The sequence below is a fragment of the Leuciscus leuciscus genome (assembly GCF_965113295.1).
Source record: "Leuciscus leuciscus genome assembly, chromosome: 5".
NCBI lineage: Eukaryota > Metazoa > Chordata > Actinopteri > Cypriniformes > Leuciscidae > Leuciscus > Leuciscus leuciscus.
In genome coordinates, this window is record NC_138729.1 from 53527884 (window position 1) to 53535383 (window position 7500).

At 42.7% G+C, this 7500-nt stretch overlaps 1 protein-coding gene across 2 annotated transcripts in view; it reads right to left on the reverse strand.

Annotated features, from left to right (window-relative positions):
* The window catches only part of dcc (DCC netrin 1 receptor), a 254731-nt gene that overhangs the window by 246111 nt on the left and 1120 nt on the right, over window positions 1–7500 (reverse strand). The gene's annotated exons all lie outside the window — the stretch shown is intronic.

Below are 7500 nucleotides of genomic sequence, written 5' to 3' on the forward strand. Positions count from 1 at the left end.
TTTGCATATGCATATTCATGCAAGTGATTCCATGTTTACAAGACATTATGAAAATATGATACAGATGTGCGTCACATTACATTACATTGCTACAAAATCTTGTTTTAGAACAAGCCCTGTTTTAGAATATGAATATGCATATGCAAATGATATGCAGATGAGGATATGCATAGTCAAACGAGGCGCTGTAAGCTCATATATGGTTATTTCGGGGAGGAGACGCATGTGAACACAATCTTCCGGTTAACTGGGATTATAAAGGGAATTTTGCGCAGGTTCTGGCTAAACTCATAAATTAAATTATATAATATTATAAATAATCACAAATAAATTAATACAATAGTATAAAATACATTTCAGAGAAAGTTCTCCTCAATCTTTTCCACCGGCCAAATAGTGTTTTTAAATGCTTTATATTTGTAATGGGAACAGACAGGCCTTATTGTGCATTATTGATCATTATCAATATTTCCTCAGACCGTGAGTTAAAACAAACACTAACACACAGCGTTCCTCAGGAGAAGTGTTCAACAGCAGTGCATACACTACTCATATTACTATTTATTACAATATAAAAAATGTTGTTACTTCTAGGTAATGATTTGATGTAATTTAAGTGCTTAACTCCATTAATGAGAATGCCGTATTTAATCTAAATGTGTATATCAGATGTAAAATCATTATTTTATTGATTTAAACTGTTATTGTGAACATCACTGTATTTATGATATAAGGCCCTATTTTAACGATCTGAAACGCGAGTATCAAGCGCGAAACACAAGTAACTTTGTGGGCGGGTCTCGGCGCTGTTGCTATTATACCGGCGGGATAAATGACTCTCCGACGCAAATCTAAAATGTGTTGGTCTGAAGTAGCTTCATTACTCATAGGTGTGGGTAGCGCGCTTGTTCCATGGCGGTTTGCTATTATAACGGCGGATTTGCCAGACGCACGCCAGGAGCGGTTCACAGCCGAGGAGACCGACGTTCTCGTCAGGGCCGTAAAACACAGAGAAGTGACATTGGGGATGGAGAAACACACACAAATTAGCTTCGGTTAAACAGGCGTATGATAATCTGGGTAAATGTGTAAGCTAGATTTATGCCTATTTTATCACATCTTCATGGACACAACAATGATTTCCCTCGTGTGGTAATATTTTTCCTTGTAATAATGTATGGTTTTCTAAAAATGAGAACTGCTGCTTCTGTGTAGATGAGAGAAGCAAAGTGTGTGTGTGTTGTGCTCACGCTACATTATGGCCAAGCATGTGCCCTTAAAATAGCATCTGAATAACATGTGCAACGCGCCGCTGACTTTAGACGAGGTTTCTCCTGGTCAGTGGAGGAATTGTTTTCTGAAACTGCAAAATAGCACCAGGGAACGTTTGCGCCGGAACACGCCTCCTCTTTTCCCTGAACTGCCCCCGGGAGCGCAAGTTCATTCCCTAATTTACCGACGTGCGTCTGTGGAGGGAAAAGTCCGCTGTGAGTCGGGTGAGAAATAGGAATGACACATGCGTCGTGTACAAAGGCAATTGCGCTGGGTGCGAGATAGGGCCCCAGGACTCATAATGAATATTAAAGTGTTTTTCCTTCATCAGTTCCTCAGATCTCCATCGGTGTCGCCATAAAGCTCTGTCTCTAATGTTCGTACGCATGATCAGAGTTACTTACAGATGCACACTCTCCCCTCAAGTGTGTTTTTTATAATTCATAAATCAATTTATAAATTATTTTTATAAAAGCGTGTGCGTGGGAAGTGACGCACGCCTCTTTCAGGGCCGGTTCTGTTCGCACAAAAACATCGACTGAGCTGAAGTAAAAGTGACGTTCCCGTGTTTGAAGAAATGCAAAAGAAAGAAAAATCTTCATGCTCATATACGGCGGAATAACGTTTTCATAACTTAATGGGAATGTTGGCAAAACATTCTTAGAACATGTTTTTATTGGCGGTGCATCACTGACCCTGAATCAGTGTTTAAGCCTCATGACAGCAGAGGTGTGTGTGTGTGTGTGTGTGTGTGTGTGTGTGTGTGTGTGTGGCTGTAAAACAAGGCTCTTAGTGAAATTTATGAGCACTTATAAAGATTAGTGATGCTCAGGAGCGTTGGGATCACGTGGGACGAGGATCACAGCATCACAGGAGCCTCTACTGGAAATACGTGTAATTATTCATTCACAGCACGATGAACTGTTGAGCTGGAGAGCTCTTGAGATGAGTATGAAAATGAAAAGCACAGCACGCCATCTTGGACCGACTCTGGGCCTTTAAACCTCGGGTAAACGCTGTAATGCTGGAGTTGCACTGCACATCCAGGCCTTCTGCTTCTCAGGTGAACGCATCTCGACTTCATCTCTGAGTCTACATTACACACGGATCTGATAATGAGGCTGTCTGATACAGAAGGCGTCTGTCTTGATGCTGTGATTGACAGCTGTCCGTCATAATGTTCTGCATGTGATTCTGCAGATGAGCTTCAAACAACACGTCAAAGTCTCTAAATCAAAGACAAGTTCAGAGATTCGAAGACTGACGAGCTCAAAGGATCAGATGAAACTGGTTTCTGATTATTAAATAACACTACTTGATCAGATCAGTGCTTCAAATCAGCATTTCCAATAATGCTCCACTAAAGCTCCACTAATGCTCCTATCTGAACTCATTCAGTGCTCTCGTTTGCAGGGTGTTTCAGAACAAACATCTGTTAAATGAATAAACAAGAGTTAAACATCAGTTAATTCTCATCCTATCATTTAAAACCTCTAGTCTGTGATTTTACAGTGACTCTTTCTGAGAGTTACACAGTTACACCAGTAGGTGGCGACAAGTGACTGTATTATAAATGAGTTTATTCATTCAACCGATTCGTTCAACAGCACTGATTCATTCAAGAACTAAACAAGCGACTGTGAGTCATTGAATCATTCACTTAAACGATTCATTCACTCATACTCTCTCACTCACACACACACACACACACACACACACACACACACACACACACACACACACACACACACACACACACACAACCCTAACCCTAACTCTAACCCTAACCCTAACCCTAACCCCCCAGTCATTGAATCACTCATTTAAACGATGAAACTGAATCATTCAGGAGTGAAACACTGCAGTGGTTCGTTCGCAACTATTTTCATTGGCAAAGCAAAAATAAAATAATTTACTCAATAATAACTTGTTATTTCACTGTTGCACTAAAGCGATTCCGGATAAGCGTGCTGTTACTCCATTATATGTATAATGTAGATACACGTTCATAAACACATCTACTTCACAAAGAGCTGCATTTACAACTCATTCTCAAAGCCATAAAACACAATCTAACGAGAGAAATGACATGCAAATACTCTGATATTTTCAAACATTCCACACAAACAAAACAATCCTCTATGAAAAACAAAAGGAAATAAATGCATGATGTTGCAGTGACTCAGTGTGTGTGTGTAAGCAGTGTGTGTGTAAGCAGAGTGTGTGTGTAAGCAGTGTGTGTGTGTGTGTGTGTGTGTGTGTGTGTGTGTGTAAGCAGTGTGTGTGTAAGCAGAGTGTGTGTGTAAGCAGTGTGTGTGTGTGTGTGTGTGTGTGTGTGTGTGTGTGTGTGTGTGTGTGTGTGTGTGTGTGTGTGTGTGTGTGTGTAAGCAGTGTGTGTGTGTGTGTGTGTGTGTGTGTGTGTGTGTGTGTGTGTGTGTGTGTGTGTGTGTGTGTGTGTGTGTGTGTGTGTGTGTGTGTGTGTGCGTCTGTGTGTGCGTTTCAGTGTGTGTGTGTGTGTGTGTGTGTGTGTGTGTGTGTGTGTGTGTGTGTGTGTGTGTGTGTGTGTGTGTGTGTGTGCGTCTGTGCTCCAGGGCTCTTTCATTCTGTGACTTCTTCATCTCGATCTCTTTTTCTCTCTCTGGATCCAGTTCCACACTCTCACTCCGGATCGATCCGGGTTCAGGTTTTACTCGTCGCTGCTTCTGGAGTCGTGGTGTTTTCTCCTCTTAAACTCCGTCAGTGTGTGTGTGTGTGTGTGTGTGTGTGTGTGTGTGTGTGTGTGTGTGAATCACTAACCACGTTTCCACGCATCTCTAGGCTCAGGACGAGTTTGAGCAATATTTCAGTTTTCTCTGCTTACACACACCTCTGCTTACACACACCTCTGCTTACACACACACCTCTGCTTGCACACACCTCTGCTTGCACACACCTCTGCTTACACACACCTCTGCTTACACACACCTATGCTTACACACACCTCTGCTTACACACACCTCTGCTTGCACACACCTCTGCTTGCACACACCTCTGCTTGCACACACACTCTGCTTACACACACCTATGCTTACACACACCTCTGCTTGCACACACCTCTGCTTACACACACCTCTGCTTACACACACACTCTGCTTACACACACCTCACACCTCTACTTACACACACCTCTGCTTACACACACACTGCTTACACACACACACTGCTTACACACACACACTGCTTACACACACACACACACACACACACACACACACACACACACACACACACACACACACACACCACTGCTTACACACACACTCTGCTTACACACACACCTCTGCTTACACACACACCTCTGCTTACACACACCTCTGCTTACACACACCTCTGCTTACACACACTCTGCTTGCGCACACACACTGCTTACACACACACCTCTGCTTACACACACCTCTGCTTACACACACTCTGCTTACACACACCTCTGCTTACACACACTCTGCTTGCGCACACACACTGCTTACACACACACCTCTGCTTACACACACCTCTACTTACACACACCTCTATTTACACACACCTCTGCTTACACACACACACACACACACACTGCTTACACACACACACACACACACACACACACACACACACACACACACACACACACACACACACACACACACACACACACCACTGCTTACACACACACTCTGCTTACACACACACATACACACACACTCTGCTTACACACACACACACACACACACACACACACACACTCTGCTTACACACACACACTCTGCTTACACACACACACTCTGCTTACACACACACACACACACACACACACACACACACACACACACACACACACACACACACTCTGCTTACACACTCTGCTTACACACACTGCTTACACACACCTCTGCTTACACACACCTCTGCTTACACACACCTCTGCTTACATACACACACACACACACACACACACACACACTGCTTACACACACCTCTGCTTACACACACACACACACACACACACACACACACACACTGCTTACACACACACTGCTTACACACACCTATGCTTACACACACACCTCTGCTTACACACACACACACACACACACACACACACACACACACACACACTGCTTACACACACACACACTGCTTACACACACCTCTGCTTACACACACACTCTGCTTACACACACACACACACACACACACACACACACACACACACACACACACACACTGAAACGCACACACAGACGCACACACACACACACACACACACACACACACACACACACAGACGCACACACACACACACACACACACACACACACACACACACACACACACTGAAACGCACACACAGACGCACACACACACACACACGCACACACACATGCGCACACACACACGCACACACACACACACACTGAAACGCACACACAGACGCACACACACACACACACGCAGATGCAGGCACACACACACACACACACACACACACACACACACACACACACACACACACACACACACACACACACACACACAGTAAAAACCTCTCAGTGAACACAACTGTTTTCCACAATAAAGAACCTGGAGAGATTCCAGGGATGGGAAGGTTCTTCATGGAAGATTCTTCAGCGACGCCGACAGAGAAGCTTCATCTCTACAAGACGAGTGTGTCGAGAAGCTCGAGTCAGTCATGAACAACTGGTGTTTCATTAAGAAACACAGTTCAGTGTGTGTGTGTTTCCACATGTTAGAGAAGGAAAGCACGTACATCTATAACACACACTCACACACACACACACACACACACACACACACACACACACACACACACACATCTGCTTCCAATTCAGATGTTTGGAGAGAATTATCAATCAGTGTATAAACATAATTGTGCATTTGCATGAAAGCAGCAGGTGCTGGAGCTTCTGTACGGCATTACCCAGAGAGCATCTGTCCGTCTGTGACCTGACCGTCAGTACACCATCAGCATCAGCGTGAACACACACACACACACACACACACACACACACACACACACACACACACACACACACTCTCAAACACACACCATCAGCATCAGCGTGAACACACACACACACACTCTCAAACACACACACACACACACACACACACACACACACACACTCAAACACACACCATCAGCATCAGCGTGAACACACACACACACACACACACACACACACACACACTCTCAAACACACACCATCAGCATCAGTGTGAACACACACACACACACACACACACACACACACCATCAGCATCAGTGTGAACACACACACACACACACACACACACACACTCTCAAACACACACCATCAGCATCAGTGCGAACACACACTCTCAGATCAGAGATCATAACAAACAAACAAACAAACACACACTCAGACACACAACTGAAGACAAACACTAACCCTGAATCAATTCTAATTAATAAACTGATGTTTCCCACACGTTTACAATATAACAATTTTATACTATTTTATATTATTACTCACAAAAGTCACTTTATAAGAGATTCATTATTTGAAGGAACAACAGCTGGTTAATATGAGCTTTATGATATAGGAGTTATATGTTAATCTGATTAAAAGAGAATGAAGTTTGCATATTTATATCCTCTCATCTCTATTCTAGACTGTGTTCCTTTGAACAATCCTGGAACTTCCCAGCTAACAAAAAATAAATGTTCTAAGAACGTTCTGCTAATGTTCCCATACAGTTATGAAAACGTTTTTTTATGAATGTTCAAAGCATCCAGTATTTTTATTTTATTTTATTTTTAATGTGTCAAACATGCTTTTTCTTGGTTATATGAATGTTAAGGGAACATTCCATTCTGCACACATTATGGAACGTTACTTTTAAATGTTCTCTGAACGTTCTCTTTTGAAACAAGAAGTAACATTTAAAAACACGTTAGATGAACATCCAACTAAAACGTTCCAGGTAAAAAACGTTCCATGAATGATGCATAAATAATGTGTGTTTTTTTCAATAACGTTTTGAGAACATTGTTAAAGATCAGATAACTTTGATAACGAACGTTCTATTGATGTTACTGGAAGAACGTTTGTTTATAACTTTGAGAGAACATGAATAAATAAATATTTCTGTTAATTAAACGTAAAATGTTGAACGAATCCCCGTAACTGTCCTTGATCGAGCCGATGCACTGCAACAGATGCAGAT